Consider the following 19174-nt stretch of genomic DNA (forward strand, 5'->3'; position numbering starts at 1 on the left):
ATTTGACAAGAAATAATCAACCTAGAAAAGCAAAACAAGACCAAATAATGTTACAGGTATAACCTATTTATGCTAAAAAACACCACTTATTTTGTCAGGTCAATGTGGCGCTAAGAAAATCTATTTGTTCGACAATAATCCACGTAATCTGAGCTCCCCCGGGTATCCAGCCAAATACGGAGACGATATCGACTGTGAATGGCATATTATGGCTCTCGAGTCGCCTAATATCCTCGTATCTATCCTGACCTTTGATGTTGAAAGTGGTTATGATTTCTTCATGATCGGGGACTCAAATGCTAGTACTACAATAGCCTCGTTAACAGGGTTGGTGAAGTTGCGAACTGTGACGTCTCAAGGATCGGAGATGTGGATGAGATTTAAATCTGATAGGTCCGGTAGAAGACAAGGGTTTTTCTTGCAACTACGAAAACTTCCACATTTCAACGGGACAGGTAGGTCAGATTATAGATTATGACGTTTTTGAAACCAAAAAATATAGCTGTGCTTTTAGATTATGAAATATATATATCCATAAGAAAAATCCTTATCTTCAATACGAAAGGTCAAAATTTTCAATTGATCGTCGGCTTTTCATCCCAGTTACATACACTTTTAAGTACATATCATTAGATTTATAAAGTTTACTTTGAGGACTATTAAATATAAAAAATATCAATTTTTAGTCATTTGCCATAAAATGTGTATTATATCGCGAACTTCAATAAATTAATATCAGAAGGACATTCTTCGTATTCAGAATGCAATATTCTATGTCTGATGTGCTCTCATGTCCCACAAAAAATACAGTCCAAACGCTAATACCGGAGTAATTTGCACTGAACATTTTAAAAACCATTGAAAAACGTTTTGAAATAAATGCCGCCATTTTCGCCGAAAATGTATAAGCAAAATATGCAAACAGATTAACTTCAGTCAATGTCTCATCACTTGACATTGAAATAGTCAAAATGGCTGCCATTTGCACTGTTCAGTTAAATATCATTGAAAGAATAGTTTCTAGAAGTTTAAACTGACTTTCAGCACAAAAAATCACCTAACCTTGAATTTTCGATGGGGTGACACACATCTTCATCAGAAGAAGACCTATAATGTTGTGATGGACTTGCCCTTTTGTTCCAGTCCTTGATCGCGATATTACTCTCTATCATCCTTGGCTAACACTTTTGTGGATTCCCAGTCAATGTTGTGGCGAGAATATGTTGTATGCTCCGCGACAGCAGAGGGTTGCGGCTGGGGGCAGTTGACTTGTGCTCCTTCAGTCTATCTCCTAGTTGTCTACTGGTCAGGCCGATATAAGAACGGGTTCGCGGCAGGGAATCTCGTAAACCACACCTGACTTTTTATTTGTTGGCGTTGGATCTTTGAGAAATCGCCAGAACTAAATGGCGATCAAGAACTGGAATTGCCAACCTAATACAACACCCTCATTCGACCAAAAGTCGTCAATGGTCAACAAAAGGGCAAGTCCATCACAACATCATAGGACTTCTTCTAATCTTCTAATGAGGATGTGTGTCACACATCGAATATTTAAGTTTAAACTTCTAGATTATTGTTTATCACCATCACGTATGAACTTACATTCGTTGTAAAATAATGCTTTGCAAAATATACAAACAGATTAACTTCAGTCAATGTCTCATTGCTTGACACTGAAATAGTCAAAATGGCTGCCATTTGCACTGTTCCGGTCAGAAAATTTCGCCCAAAATGTATATAAGCAAAATACAGGGTGTCAAGAAAAATTACCGGGTGAATAAATTTGGACATAAATCGTGAAATAGACATCGGAATCAAACTATTTAAAAGCGCGTAGCTCATGGTTTTGTGCATCATAATTATACGCAAATTTTATTTGATTCGGATAACTGGTTGCGAAGAAATGAATGATTATATAATGCACGCATCAATGCAGTTTCAACAACAGGCGCTCTATTCATACTTAAATTTGGTCCTCATTCTCTACACTGAAAGCCAAACTGGAATATAGGTGACTCTAAAAGCAGAGTCCAGCCACTCTGCGACTCTATGTCTAAAATGACTCCATATTGGGAGTCATTTGACTCCCTTGAAGAGTCATAAATTTCTTGACTCCGCTGAAGAGTCACTGTTGACTCCCAATATAGAGTCATTTTAGACATAGAGTCGCGTAGTGGATAGACTCTGCTCCTAGAGTAACCCAGACTCCATTACAGGATCACTCCGACAGTCCGCAAAAAAAAAAAAAACCGGAATAGGATACTTTACTCTGAGTTTCACGCCATAGGCGATTGTCAGACGACACGATTGAGAAAATTTAGCTTGACCACCCTCCTCTTGGAATGGGAGAATATACATTCCTTGGTGTCAAGAGCCAAGCAATTGCAGAGTCTGACTCCCTTGAAGAGTCATATATATCTTGACTCCGTCGACGACTCTGAATGTAGAGTCAATTGACCCCACGGGTAGAGTCAACTGACTCTCCTGTGATAATCAGGTGACTCCTTTGGAGAGCCAGTGCTAGTTTACTCCACTTATAGAGTCACTTGACTCCATTCTGCCTATCAGTGTATTTTATAATCAGACGGTGTTAAGGTGAACAACCTGAACATAACTTTTAAGTTGCCTTCACATTGAATACAGAGTGGTTGTAACAATGGATTCCTGAAACTTGCTTTAATTCTTTAGGCAATTATGTTAAACTTTTCAAAAACAACCCCCCCAAAAAAAAAAAAACCCCAGCAAAAATAACAAAACAAAACAACAACAACAACAAAAACAAGAAAGACATGATTAAAGCCATAATGTGTGATTTGCTTCACAGCGACGCCCTCAATTTTACTCGATTTCTACTTTTTGCATAATTATAATGCCCAGTGGTATACTAAAATACCACTAAAAGACTAAGCCTGAAGTGCTTTAATAACAGTAAAATTTAACTTTTTGTATTAAAACCGGGTCGACCCGGTTTTATTCAGAGTTCAACGATCGAGTACTTGCTAACATGTACCGTGGATGTCAGCTTGTATGTACACACGTCGAGCTCGATGCTCCGTGCAGTTACATGTAATACGATCAGCGAGCGTAGTACACGTTGGAATGAATCGCAATTTTCTTCGTTATACTTCATTTGGCTCGAAATTAAAAGTGGATAATGTGATCAGTGAAAACAAACATTTAAATAAGAATCTATTCTTTATGCAAATCGCACATTATTGCTTTAAGTGATGAGTTTGTAGCTTCTTATTTTTGATACTGTGCATTATTATGTTTAATGCTTTAAGTTTTTGTTTAAAATTAAAACGTTTGCATTCATTATTCATTACAATTATGAACTTGAGATTATAATCTAATAATATACATAACAATATTATTATTATATTATATTCTTGACAATATTTGAAGCCACAGTTTCTGATTTCTGCAATTTGAAGCTTCCCAGCTTTAATTCCTTATGTTGTGCAAATAAGTTATATTTTAACTTTCAAAAGAACATTTGAGGTTAAAGACCACTAATAGGCCTGGGCGATACATTGAAATACGACGAGGAACTATTTGTTTTCATGGCATTCTAAAAGACTTGTTGTAATAGTACCAAAATTCATACGCACGGCTTCGGTTTTTAGTAAACATTCGCCCTATCATATTGTAACTTTCAGCTTCGAGGGCGCACTGTCACTTTAAGGTGTTTACGGTTCAGTGCGTTAAAACAAGAAAAGTCTCAGGTCAACCTATGTTGAATTTTTGATCATTTGGCATCTAAATCATATAGTTTCACCTGATATTAGTGGCATTGAACTGTGAGAGTTCTGAATATGAGAAAATTCCACCCGAAATTAGGCATTTTCCCATTGAAACCCGTGTAATACATAATTAGTGGTATTTAACCTTGAGCCACAAATGACAATGAACAAGTGATTACAGCTTTACGTGTGATTTTTGATTTTTAAACTTTGCATTACCATTTCTTGGAAATATTCCAAAACCCAATATTCCAAAAAAGAAATCTACGTCTCTGCTCCTTGATATTCTTGCAGGAATTTGTGAGCATACAGATATCGATTGTGGACGTGGGTTTTGTGCAACAGAAGACTCGGCATGCAACGGCTACAATGATTGCCTTAATTTAGCGGACGAATTGGGGTGTGGTAATGTATTTATTTGTTGTGATCGAGAAATTTCTCGGGAAAATCAAATAGAAAAATTTGACTTTACTCTGATAGATTGAGCATGGTTAAGCTTATGCTTCTAGCTGGAGAAATTAATATCTGGATTCAGATATTAATTTCAAAATCATATAATTTTACATGAAAGACGTTCATTTAAGCATAACTATTTCAGATGCTGATAGACAAACATGTTAAAAGCTTGACTTTGACTGAAATTGAGGGCGCAATTTGTGTGAAACCTCACAATGCCCCCTTACGTGTATACTAACACTGAGTATTGTGATTTTTTACTTTTTTCATGTACTAAAGTGAACATAAGCTGTCCTGAATCGTACAAGTGTAACTTGGATCCATCCATAGGAATACAACAGTGCGTACCATTATATGTTGTATGTGACGGAATCAACGACTGTCCCCTGGGGGATGATGAACTACGATGCGGTAATCTAGGCCTATACTTTTAATTTTAAAAATGTATTGTTTGTTTGTTCATGGGGAGCACTTATGTAACAGCCCCAAAGCAAATAACATTTGCGATAGTACGTTTGACTGTTTTTCCCATGTCTGACATTATGGTCGTATGAAGGTGAGTTTATTCTGAAGCTCATCCCCATGACGAAAGTCGCAGCGGGAAAAAGTTGGGAGTATATTTTTAGAATACTCTGACCTATAAACTAAAAGAGTGACACTTTTCAATTGTTAAGCCCGTAAAAATCGTTCACTTAATAGGTAAACCAGGTTTATAGGTTGCAAAACCTTAATCGATAAACCAGGTTTATAGATTGCAAAACCTGGTTTTTGGAGTCTCAAAAATATTGGTTTCTCGATTGCGCATTTTTATATTATAATATATTGTATCTCCATAGATACTAAGCGATGTCCACGTGGCTGTGAATGTCTTTATGACGAAGATCGTCTGTTTACACGCTGCCTGTATGGTTGGGACAATTTAATCATACAAAATGTCGCAAGGACTACATTTTCATTGTAAGTAAATCTTGTTAGTAATATCCCCTTACACTGTGTTACTAAAAGGATTTATCTGAGAACATAACCTGCAATACAAGATACAATTATCACCCACCCCTATAGTCTCCGCAGATTTCCTTAAAAGTTCAAGAGAATAAAACTTAGTAGGCTCAATTTTTTTAAAGATGCCGAAGTTGAACTGTAATAGTAACACTAAAAAAATTACATTTATCTGAGAAACATAACTTGCAATACATGATACAATTATCACCCACCCCTATAGTCTGCGCAAATTTCCTTAAAAGTTCAAGAGAATAAAACTTAGTAGGCTCAATTTTTTTAAACATGCCGAAGTTGAACTGTGCCTCTTTAGTAACACTAAAAAAATTACATTTATCTGAGAAACATAACTTGCAATACATGATACAATTATCACCCACCCCTATAGTCTGCGCAAATTTCCTTAAAAGTTCAAGAGAATGAAGGCTCAAATGAGTTTATTACACTATATGCAAAATAACTGACATAATGAAATTTACAAGAATGCAAGTTCATACGTGCTGGTGATAAAACGACTTTCAGCAAAACAAATTCAACTAACCTTGAATTCTCAACGTGTGGCGCATCTTCATCAGAAAAAATCCTATGATTTTGTGTTGGACTTGCCTATTGTCTAGAGTATTGGCGACTTTTAAGTATTAAATTCCTGTCCTTGATTGGGATTTAATTCTTGCGGGTTTTCTTGATTTTGATAGCCTCCTGTACTAAACCCTCGTTTAGTGAGGGAGGCCATCCAAATCAAGAACAATCGTCAGAACTAAATCACGAACTAACGCCCTCATAAGACAAAAGTGGTCAACAAAAGGGTAAGACCAACACAACATCATAGGACGTAGTTGAAGGTTAGTTGAATTTGCTGTGCTGAAAGTCAGTTTTAACTTTTAGAAAAATAATGAAATTAGTTTTCTTTAACAGGGAACTGTCGGGAAGTAATGTTTCTACATTGGATCGTGGCGCATTCAAAGGACTTGCAGGTCTTATAACTTTGTAAGGAACTATTGAATGAATTAATTTAATTCTCTGATACATTGTTTCCTAAAGATCTAGTTCACAAGTCGTTTTGCAATGGAAATTTTTATTCTTTTTAAATAATATTATTGTTGTAATACCTGTGTTTCTGGGACCTGAGCTAGTTTTGGGTCCTTTACTTTACTTTGAATTGAATTGTTTTTTACTTTAAAGTTACATACGTTATTTAGGAAATGTAGCGATTGCCATAAGTCTTTTTTGTCCATGGAGGATTAAATGTTACACACTCGCACCCTACACCAACCACCGCCATTTTAGTTAGTCGTGTAGGGGTGTGTGTGTGTGTAACAGTTAATCATCCGCGGACAAAAATCAGTATTGGGAATTTTGATAAAAAATCGCTGTATTTCCTAAAGAACATAAGTAAATTTGTAAATTCAGTGGTCCATGTATATAGACGAATCTCACGAGCCATGACGGTCAGGAATTGGTCGGCCATTACTGGGTCCCCGCTGCACCAAACTGGTGTTTTGACCGCCCAATTGTAAGAATAAAAGCCGCCTAACGCCTAGAGAAGATGCAAGGACGAGGAGGGTTATAATAGATTAATGTATACAATAGAGATAATTCCGCAGGTAATCCCGTCGCATCTAATCATACATAGTCCTTTTGTTCGTATTTGGTCACATCCATTTGAAGTAGCGTTTGCTATGGTGTATATGACTTTATTTTCTTTGTACCGCACGTAAAAGGCAATAGACCATCATGATGTAGAACCTGTGTGTTTTGCCGAAGGGAATTCTATTGTGCTGTACACTTTCGTCATTCTTTCGTATACGTGTGTTTTCGCCGTGGATGTAAAACGGGTGATGGAATGCAGTTTAAAATTCCCGCCAAGGCCGAATAATTTCACATTTTGTGTGCATTGTAGCCGACGGGGACCCAGTTATGGCTGCCAGTGAGGAATGCGTGAAATGAGATTCGTCTATACATTGGATTTCAGTTCAAAAAACAAAATAAACATGAACTTCTCACGAAATGACGAAAGGCCCAGACAAATAAGTGTCCATTTCATTTTAACGTTACAAACTTATTTTTACACCAGCAAGAAAATGTCAAATTCTATAATAATTGGTATTCAAATACAGATCCCTGAGCAAGAACAACATAACTCGCATTGAACCCAGGACCTTCGATGGCTTGCACAATTTAACATGGCTGTGAGTTTTTATAGGGAATCAAAACAAACAAGTACTTATATAATACATAAATAAATAAATCTGATTACTTTAGCCCAGTCAAATTAAGTAAAATAAGTGGTCAACCCACTTTCTCAAAGTGGGAAATTTTAGACATTGTTATGTATTGTATCTTTAAAAGTAATGCTAATAAGTACATATAAAAGTACACATTTTCAGAAAGAAAATGATGCAAGGAATCCAACTAGCACGGCGTTTTTTCAGCCCACCATAACTATATACTTACCCTATCCAAATTAACGAAAATTGCATATCTGTGTTCTAAAGACACAATACTAGAAACGTTTAAGGGGTGGGGTATGAACGTTTGGACAGTATTTTTTGTGGGACATTAGAGCACATCAGACATATCGAATTGCATTCTGAATACGAAGAATGTCATTCTGATATCAAATAATTTTGATTTTTTGAAATTCGCAATGTAATACACATTTTATGGCAAATGATTAAAATTGATATTTTTGATATTTAACAGTACTCAAGTAAATTTTATAAATCTGATGATTTATACTTAAAGTGTGTGTAGGTGGGATGAAAAGCCGCCGATCAATTGAAAATTTTGACCTTTCGTATTGAAGATACGAATTTTTTTTCCCAAAACACAAAAAAATTAGGTCTTTTGGGAAAAAAAATCCATATCTTCAATATGAAAGGTCAAAATTTTCAATTGATCGTCGGCTTTTCCTCTCAGCTACATACACTTTAAGAATATATCATTAGATTTATAAAATTTATTTTGAGGACTGTTATATATCAAAAATGCGAAAAATATCAAATTTTAATAATTTGTCATAAAATTTGTATTACATTGTGAATTTCAAAAAATGAAAATTATTTGATATCAGAAAGACATTCTTCGTATTCAGAATGCAATTCGATATGTCTTGTGTGCTCTCATGTCCCACAAAAATACTGTCGAAACGCTCAAAACGCTCATTCCAGATCCCTTAAGTATACAATATAAAACAATGTCTAAAAGTTCCCACTTTGAGTGATCCTGCGTGCCACCTTAAACATGGAGGAGGGGCCTGTTTTGGGGTCAAAAGGAAAATTAGTATATGTGATGTAATTAAGTTGATTGTTATGAAACTTAGTGCATCCATTCGTCACGAAAAGAAAATGTTTTCCAAAGTCATTTCAAGGTCATCAGTGGTAATTTGAAGGTCACGGCTGGACTATATCTAGTTGTTGTTTTTGTTTTTTACACATTTGTACTATATTTACTATAAGAAAGGTTGAGAAGTAAATTATATTCCATACAATGTTTGATTTCAGAGATTTGTCGTCAACAAAAATATCCATTTTGGAAAGTCAATCTTTTGAAGAACTTGCGTTGTTGAAGGGATTGTGAGTATTAACCTTTTAGTCAGTCTTATTTCCCTTTTAGTGTAAAGTTGCGTGAGACTAACATTTTCCTGTTTGAAGTTGATGCATAACATGTTGAACATGAATAACATCCAATGGGCACCCTTGAGCAATAACAGAAATTATGAGGTCAAATGTGTTACAGGGTCAAAACTCAAAATTGCTCCGATTTAGTTAGAAGCCATACCAAAATAAGTTTACAAGTATTCATATATTATATAGTTTGACCTACCTACGACCGATCTAGAGTGATTAGAAAAGGTCAAAGGTTGAAATTTGGGCACGGCGTAGGTCAAACACAAAAAATGTGTCCGATTTTGATTTATTAATTTTGTTATGATAATTAAAGACCCATTCAGTGATCCTAGCGCAAGTGTAAAACAACACGAAGAAAACAGCACTATTTACGAAATTGAAGCCCCGTTCAAATACATGTAGCTAATTTATATACTGTCAGTATATAAGATTACAGATTCATGTAGACTGCCTTATCTTGGCTTAATTACACGGGTTTCGGCTGAACCACTAGCAGGCTATGTTAGTAAGCCTGAATTTTGATGATTTTTACAATCGTCCAGATGAGCAAATCACTGAATGGGCCTTTAAATGCAGAAAATCAATTTGGACTCATGAGCAGTAACTCATTTTGCTGTATTTCCATGATAACGAAACATCATAGGCAGTGCAAACTATACCATATCGTTTCTGAATTATTGTAACAAAACAAACATTTTGAGACCGTTTTCACCAAACTTTTCTGTACTTGACCCGCCCCCCTCATGGAGCCCAAATTGTAAACGTTTATCTTTTCGCCAGTAACTTATAGACTGATTAGTCGCAGGCAGGTCAAACTATATATTTCCTTAATCCTAGTGACCTGATGCATAGTTTGGAATATGTTTTAACCAAATCGGAGCAATTTTGAGTTTTGACCTCTGTGTAAACTTTGACCCTGAATTTCTCGAAATGCTCACTTGGCACCCCTTATATTCATGTTAGTCATAAGCAACTTTACACTCACAAGCAAGTTTTACCCGTATATTTGGTTTTATTCACACAATGCTGCAATATGTGCATCCTTTTGCTTAGCTACGTTTATAAAACGACATTGATATTTGATATGAGCAAAGATGAATTAAATGGTACTGTTTGAAAATTCACCATGTCAAATAGGGTTTTTTTTATTTTCAATGTCTATAGATTTTTATTCGAAGTTCCTATTGAAGAAATTGAGAAGGGTGCGTTTGATGGTTTGTCAAGACTTGAAACATTGTAAGTAAATATGCTTAACACTTTGGGTTCAAAACCACTAATAGAGGTTATCCATGTTACTCATTCAAACCAATTCAATGCACGACCTCGGAGTTACTTGCATGACTTAGGCGGGCTATTTTGAAACATGGTTGCACATGCAGGTACTTTTGAAAATCCTAAACAAGGTATAGCAGTCGCTGATAGGATATGCAGCTTATAGAACACGGATAACCTCTATTCTCTATAACACAGGTTTCAGTGAAAAAATAGTATGAAACTCTCACAGTGAAAATACGCAAATGACCAAATTTTCAGCATGTGATGAGCTGCGACTTTTTTGTTTTAAACCACTGAAGTATAAAGACCACAATTTTACAGTGCGCCCTCGTTTTTGGATATACGCTGTGTAAGAAAATCGATGTGCAACGGATGAATTAGGCGGAACTTTTCATCAAAACTGTAAAATAATGGTAAAACACATGTCATTTTCTGCATGTTACTCTGAAATTTGTACATTTTTGGCTATACGGCTTGGTGTTATGCAGTGATTTTTTGGTATTTTTCAGTGATTATAAGCACCTTATTCAGATGCAATTCAAGAAAATAGTCTTTTTTTTTTTTTTTTTTTTTTTTGAGGCACTGCCCAGCTCTAATTAGTGATATTAACCCTTCTAAGAGCTTCAACTTTTCTTTTTATGTTTTAATATTATTCAGAAACCGCCTCAAATTCCAACAACAAAATTAATGAGAAAACGATGCCATTTTCAAGATGTGATATATTATACATTTTATTCCAATAATAATATTAAAACAAGGAAGCTTTTTTTTTTTCTCCATCCGTTTATAAACTATAATATATTTATACTGTATTATAATAAACATCTTGATTTTTTCAACTATTTGAAAATGTTGAACTGAAAAGTTCCTTTTCTTAAATGAAGCCTAAACGTATTATTGTGGGAATTTTGAACATTCAGAGTTTTGGTGAAAGGAGACATGGATGAGGGTCATATCCTGGTTGCGGACGGTGGTTTTCGTGATGTAGCCAACGGAATTCAGACGCTGTAAGTAAAAATGTTAAAATATGGGCGTATGTAAGTAAGAAAATGACTCTCAACAATATGTAGGCAAATATACGATTTGGAAATGATAGGAACTACCGCGAGTATCGCCATGGTACACTGCAAAAAATATTTTACTCAACATTAAGTAAAAAGGTCACAAATCAACAATTGAGTTAAAAATTTCTCAACATTGAGCTCATTATAGGTCACAACTCAACAAATGAGTAAACATACTCAACATTGAGTAATTTTTTACTCATTTGTTGAGTTGTGACCTTTTTACTCAATGTTGAGTAAAATATATCTTTTGCAGTGTAAAGTAATATTCTGCCTATTAAAACGTAGCGCTACAAGCAGCAAATTAAACAATAACAACCACTAGGCAATAAAAATTACGTCTTTAGTATTTTGACCTGTGACTTTAAGGGGTATTTCGTGATTTTAGCATCCTCTTAATACTAGGGTATGGTTGAACAGATATCTACGAAAAAAGGCTTATTTCAAAAATAAGTATAAAAAAAAGGTATAAAAACTCAACTTATTTGGAGTAATGGGGTGGGGGGTGATGCTGTTGACCTTTAAGTCTCCAGTCCATTTCTGGGATGCGGCCCTTTTGCTTCCTTGGAGTCATCCTCCTCCATTCTAGCTTGGTATGGACCTGCTGTTCAGGGTCTTGTAGCGGCGGCATCCATATGATGCATTGTAATTGGTTTTGTGAAGTCGGTCTGGTAGGCTTGGAGAGGTAGAGCTACAATGCTGGCCATAAGTGTTGGGACGGTTTGATAGGGTAATGTAAATAAGCCCCCCACTCCCCCGATCAATGTTGAATTCGACTTTTTGGTCACACGAGCCTTGTGGCACCCAATATTAATTGGTGGGGAAGGGGGAGGGTTGGGGTGTTAGGAAAGTGTTTAGGCTTGACACCAAAGAAACCTCCACTTTATCACGTTAATAATAACGGAAATAAGGTCATACTATAGTGTACGTTTTCCATAAGTGTCCCAACACATTTTGGCCATGGTTGTATTTGAAAAGTTGAAAAAAAATCATCTAATTTCAGTTTTTTGCTTATAACTCAAAAAGTAAATATGATATTGACACCAAATTTGGAGCAGTTTGGATGGCTACATTTGAAATTTAGGGACTGGTCACTTAAAATGTCTTAAAACGATATTTTGGCCCTGTCTAAGTTCACTATTCGTCACTTTAACTGTCAAAAACTTGGGTTTTAAAATGGAAAATTATTGTTTCCACCAATTAAAATGTTACATTACAGCTATAGAAGAAAATAAAAGTTATCACAACATCTCGTGATCAAAAAACAAATAAAGGAATCGAACCCATGCACACTTGTTTTCCCAATTTACCGCAGTCTACCACAAATGAAGCAACAAAATACAGAAAAAAAGAAGGGACGGACATTGGCAAAAATTAATAGAACGACGAATATGATATGATGAAGGATATTGTAAAATAATAACAAAAAAGAAAAGAAAAAGATATATAAATAAATTCAGGGGCTCGAACTTACTTTAACAGGCTTAAACTGTAATATAATGCTATTCAAGATGCATGTATATAAATATACGCTCTACGGACGATAAACAGTCAAACAAATCACACTTTTACGGCATTTGTTCATTAACTGAATATTTATCATATAGCAGGTGTTGGCTGACATTTGTGCGCCACATATATTTCAGTTTTGGGCCGGGGTAAAAAATGATTTTGGGACAAAAACGAGCGATAGACACGTTTGTAAAAAGAAAGAGAAGGTAATATTATATTAAAATTCTTTACTCTTTAAAGACGTGTATACGGTCCGATTTTGTCACGTAGTCATTTATCCCGGACTAAAACTGAACTAAATGTGGTGCACAATGTCAGCCAACACCTGCTATATGATAAATATTCAGTTAATGAAACAAATGCCGTAAAATGTATTTTTTGGACTGTATATCGTGTGTAGAGCGTATATTTATATACATGCATGTTGAATAGCATTATATTATAGTTTAAGCCTGTTGAAGTTACACAGCTCTGTGGCGCAATGGATACGGCATCTGCCACAGGCGCAGTGGACACGGGTTCGAGCCCTGAATTTATTTAGATTTCTTTTTCTTTTCTTTTTTTGTTATTATTTTACAATATCCTTCATCATATTATATTCGTCGTTCTATTAATTTTTGCCAATGTCCGTCCTTCTTTTTTCTGTATGTCTACCTATATTTTACTTTCTATACTTACTATAAGTTTCTTTGAAAGCGCTTTAATAAATTTCAGTCATAAAATGTAATTTAAACCTACTCCTGCCGACTATGATTATATTTACACGATATACTCGTTGCAAATACCACATACGTTTTTGATGCAAACGATGAAAATGATTAAAGTTTTGGTTTTTTTCTTCTAAAAATTAGCTTTTTTTTTAAATTTTAAGTATTTTTTCCCAAAATAACTCTTTTAAAAGACTTCAATCAATTCCTGTCAACAAATATCATGTATTTCTGGTGATTAAATCACTACTCTTTCAAAATAAAACGTCATTTTACGCAAAATACGTAGTTGGCATAGGCTAATAATGTTCAGAACGCACTGTAAAATACATGATATTGCGTATAAAACGTGACCGTATCCCTAAATCACATGAGGAAAATGCAATAATTTTTATATAAGTGAAAAGATAAATAGTTTCTCCGTTTTCATGTAAAATTTGATGAAAATCCAAGCTATGGTTGAGGAGATATGGGCCAAAACACACATCTTAAAATTAGATTTTCTGTACCTTAGAGACAATGCTGGCCATAAGTGTTGGGACGGTTTGATAGGGTAATGTAAATAAGCCCCCACTCCCCGATCAATGTTGAATTCGACTTTTTGGTCACACGAGCCTTGTGGCACCCAATATTAATTGGTGGGGAAGGGGGAGGGTTGGGGTGTTAGGAAAGTGTTTAGGCTTGACACCAAAGAAACCTCCACTTTATCACGTTAATAATAACGGAAATAAGGTCATACTATAGTGTACGTTTTCCATAAGTGTCCCAACACATTTTGGCCATGGTTGTATTTGAAAAGTTGAAAAAAATCATCTAATTTCAGTTTTTTGCTTATAACTCAAAAAGTAAATATGATATTGACACCAAATTTGGAGCAGTGAGAGATCTTATCATGTGGCTTTACCAAAAATTTTTGGATGGCTACATTTGAAATTTAGGGACTGGTCACTTAAAATGTCTTAAAACGATATTTTGGCCCTGTCTAAGTTCACTATTCGTCACTTTAACTGTCAAAAACTTGGGTTTTAAAATGGAAAATTATTGTTTCCACCAATTAAAATGTTACATTACAGCTATAGAAGAAAATAAAAGTTATCACAACATCTCGTGATCAAAAAACAAATAAAGGAATCGAACCCATGCACACTTGTTTTCCCAATTTACCGCAGTCTACCACAAATGAAGCAACAAAATACAGAAAAAAAGAAGGACGGACATTGGCAAAAATTAATAGAACGACGAATATGATATGATGAAGGATATTGTAAAATAATAACAAAAAGAAAAGAAAAAGATATATAAATAAATTCAGGGGCTCGAACCCGTGTCCACTGTGCATGTGGCAGATGCCGTATCCATTGCACCACAGAGCTGTATTACTTTAACAGGCTTAAACTGTAATATAATGCTATTCAAGATGCATGTATATAAATATACGCTCTACGGACGATAAACAGTCAAACAAATCACACTTTTACGGCATTTGTTTCATTAACTGAATATTTATCATATAGCAGGTGTTGGCTGACATTTGTGCTCCACATATATTTCAGTTTTGGGCCGGGGTAAAATGATTTTGGGACAAAAACGAGCGATATACACGTTTGTAAAAAGAAAAAGAAAGTAATATTATATTAAAATTCTTTACTCTTTAAAGACGTGTATACCGTCCGATTTTGTCCCGTAGTCATTTATCCCGGACAAAAACTGAACTAAATGTGGAGCACAATGTCAGCCAACACCTGCTATATGATAAATATTCAGTTAATGAAACAAATGCCGTAAAATGTATTTTTTGGACTGTATATCGTGTAGAGCGTATATTTATATACATGCATGTTGAATAGCATTACATTATAGTTTAAGCCTGTTGAAGTTACACAGCTCTGTGGCGCAATGGATACGGCATCTGCCACAGGCGCAGTGGACACGGGGTCGAGCCCCTGAATTTATTTAGATTTCTTTTTCTTTTCTTTTTTGTTATTATTTTACAATATCCTTCATCATATTATATTCGTCGTTCTATTAATTTTTGCCAATGTCCGTCCTTCTTTTTTTCTGTATGTCTACCTATATTTTACTTTCTATACTTACTATAAGTTTCTTTGAAAGCGCTTTAATAAATTTCAGTCATAAAATGTAATTTAAACCTACTCCTGCCGACTATGATTATATTTACACGATATACTCGTTGCAAATACCACATACGTTTTTGATGCAAACGATGAAAATGATTAAAGTTTTGTTTTTTTTTTAATTTTAATTTTAAGTATTTTTTTCCCAAAATAACTCTTTTAAAAGACTTCAATCAATTCCTGTCAACAAATATCATGTATTTCTGGTGATTAAATCACTACTCTTTCAAAATAAAACGTCATTTTACGCAAAATACGTAGTTGGCATAGGCTAATAATGTTCAGAACGCACTGTAAAATACATGATATTGCGTATAAAAACGTGACCGTATCCTAAATCACATGAGGAAAATGCAATAATTTTTATATAAGTGAAAAGATAAATAGTTTCTCCGTTTTCATGTAAAATTTGATGAAAATCCAAGCTATGGTTGAGGAGATATGGGCCAAAACACACATCTTAAAATTAGATTTTTTGTACCTTAGAGACAATGCTGGCCATAAGTGTTGGGACGGTTTGATAGGGTAATGTAAATAAGCCCCCCCACTCCCCGATCAATGTTGAATTCGACTTTTTGGTCACACGAGCCTTGTGGCACCCAATATTAATTGGTGGGGAAGGGGGAGGGTTGGGGTGTTAGGAAAGTGTTTAGGCTTGACACCAAAGAAACCTCCACTTTATCACGTTAATAATAACGGAAATAAGGTCATACTATAGTGTACGTTTTCCATAAGTGTCCCAACACATTTTGGCCATGGTTGTATTTGAAAAGTTGAAAAAAAATCATCTAATTTCAGTTTTTTGCTTATAACTCAAAAAGTAAATATGATATTGACACCAAATTTGGAGCAGTTAGAGATCTTATCATGTGGCTTTACCAAAAAATTTTTGGATGGCTACATTTGAAATTTAGGGACTGGTCACTTAAAATGTCTTAAAACGATATTTTGGCCCTGTCTAAGTTCACTATTCGTCACTTTAACTGTCAAAAACTTGGGTTTTAAAATGGAAAATTATTGTTTCCACCAATTAAAATGTTACATTACAGCTATAGAAGAAAATAAAAGTTATCACAACATCTCGTGATCAAAAAACAAATAAAGGAATCGAACCCATGCACACTTGTTTTCCCAATTTACCGCAGTCTACCACAAATGAAGCAACAAAATACAGAAAAAAAAAAAAGGACGGACATTGGCAAAATTAATAGAACGACGAATATGATATGATGAAGGATATTGTAAAATAATAACAAAAAGAAAAGAAAAGATATATAAATAAATTCAGGGGCTCGAACCCGTGTCCACTGTGCATGTGGCAGATGCCGTATCCATTGCACCACAGAGCTGTATTACTTTAACAGGCTTAAACTGTAATATAATGCTATTCAAGATGCATGTATATAAATATACGCTCTACGGACGATAAACAGTCAAACAAATCACACTTTTACGGCATTTGTTTCATTAACTGAATATTTATCATATAGCAGGTGTTGGCTGACATTTGTGCTCCACATATATTTCAGTTTTGGGCCGGGGTAAAATGATTTTGGGACAAAAACGAGCGATATACACGTTTGTAAAAAGAAAAAGAAAGTAATATTATATTAAAATTCTTTACTCTTTAAAGACGTGTATACCGTCCGATTTTGTCCCGTAGTCATTTATCCCGGACAAAAACTGAACTAAATGTGGAGCACAATGTCAGCCAACACCTGCTATATGATAAATATTCAGTTAATGAAACAAATGCCGTAAAAATGTATTTTTTTGGACTGTATATCGTGTGTAGAGCGTATATTTATATACATGCATGTTGAATAGCATTATATTATAGTTTAAGCCTGTTGTATTTACACAGCTCTGTGGCGTAATTGTTACTGCATCTGCCACAGGCGCAGTGGACACGGGTTCGAGCCCTGAATTTATTTAGATTTCTTTTTCTTTTCTTTTTGTTATTATTTTACAATATCCTTCATCATATTATATTCGTCGTTCTATTAATTTTGCCAATGTCCGTCCTTCTTTTTTTCTGTATGTCTACCTATATTTTACTTTCTATACTTACTATAAGTTTCTTTGAAAGCGCTTTAATAAATTTCAGTCATAAAATGTAATTTAAACCTACTCCTGCCGACTATGATTATATTTACACGATATACTCGTTGCAAATACCACATACGTTTTTGATGCAAACGATGAAAATGATTAAAGTTTTGTTTTTTTTCTTCTAAAAATTAGCTTTTTTTTTAATTTTAAGTATTTTTTTCCCAAAATAACTCTTTTAAAAGACTTCAATCAATTCCTGTCAACAAATATCATGTATTTCTGGTGATTAAATCACTACTCTTTCAAAATAAAACGTCATTTTACGCAAAATACGTAGTTGGCATAGGCTAATAATGTTCAGAACGCACTGTAAAATACATGATATTGCGTATAAAACGTGACCGTATCCCTAAATCACATGAGGAAAATGCAATAATTTTATATAAGTGAAAAGATAAATAGTTTCTCCGTTTTCATGTAAAATTTGATGAAAATCCAAGCTATGGTTGAGGAGATATGGGCCAAAACACACATCTTAAAATTAGATTTTTTGTACCTTAGAGACAATGCTGGCCATAAGTGTTGGGACGGTTTGATAGGGTAATGTAAATAAAGCCCCCCCCCCCCACTCCCCCGATCAATGTTGAATTCGACTTTTTTGGTCACACGAGCCTTGTGGCACCCAATATTAATTGGTGGGGAAGGGGGAGGGTTGGGGTGTTAGGAAAGTGTTTAGGCTTGACACCAAAGAAACCTCCACTTTATCACGTTAATAATAACGGAAATAAGGTCATACTATAGTGTACGTTTTCCATAAGTGTCCCAACACATTTTGGCCATGGTTGTAGGTAGACATTTTTGATTATGATTTGGTAACATTAATGTTAATTTGACAATGTTAAGTTTACCCTCATCAGCACTTAATGATATTTATTTGTTCCAGGTATGTAGATGACCATCGACTGTGTTGCTTTTTTAATGGTTTAGACGAATGTATAACATTGGAGCCACAGCCACCACTCTTCATGTGCGGCAGTCTTATGCAGAATACCTTTCTACGTATCTCCATGTGGATCCTCGGTCTTAGTGCATGTCTCGGCAATTTACTTGTAATCGTACTGCGCTTCAGGGAGAAAAATAAGCACTCCAATATCAAAGCTGTGCTCTCTTTCCTTGTGTTTAATCTAGCGCTATCTGATTTCTTAATGGGAAGTTACATGCTTATACTCGCAGGCGTAGACATCTACTATGGCGACCGTTATTTTGAATACTCCGATGCGTGGCGTGCTAGTATGGTTTGTAAGCTGGCTGGATTTATGTCAATACTCTCAAGTGAAGGCTCAGTATTTTTTATAACTGTAATAGCAATAGATAGATGTATGTGCATTGTTTTCCCGTTCAGTCAAATGCATTTACGCCATACTTCAGTTCGTGTAGTTATAGGAGCCCTGTGGGTCATAGCTATATCAATCAGTTTAACACCAATAATATATGCGGACCCCGAATCCAATCTTTATGATCTCTCTGATGTTTGTATTGGCTTACCCTTAATAACTCGTCCAACAGATTTCACAACATTGAAATCTGACGTGGGGGGAC

The 19174-nt window shown here is 35.0% G+C and overlaps 1 long non-coding RNA gene across 1 annotated transcript; it reads left to right on the forward strand.

The window, feature by feature from the left end:
- Positions 1-9994: 9994 nt before the first annotated feature.
- LOC140141157 (uncharacterized) lies at positions 9995-18670 on the forward strand. Its single transcript, XR_011857363.1, has 3 exons — positions 9995-10066; positions 11026-11112; positions 18519-18670. It is a non-coding gene; the product is annotated as an uncharacterized lncRNA (long non-coding RNA).
- Positions 18671-19174: the final 504 nt, after the last annotated feature.

The sequence above is a fragment of the Amphiura filiformis genome, chromosome 19 (genome assembly GCF_039555335.1).
Source record: "Amphiura filiformis chromosome 19, Afil_fr2py, whole genome shotgun sequence".
In the NCBI taxonomy this organism is placed as follows: Eukaryota; Metazoa; Echinodermata; class Ophiuroidea; order Amphilepidida; family Amphiuridae; genus Amphiura; species Amphiura filiformis.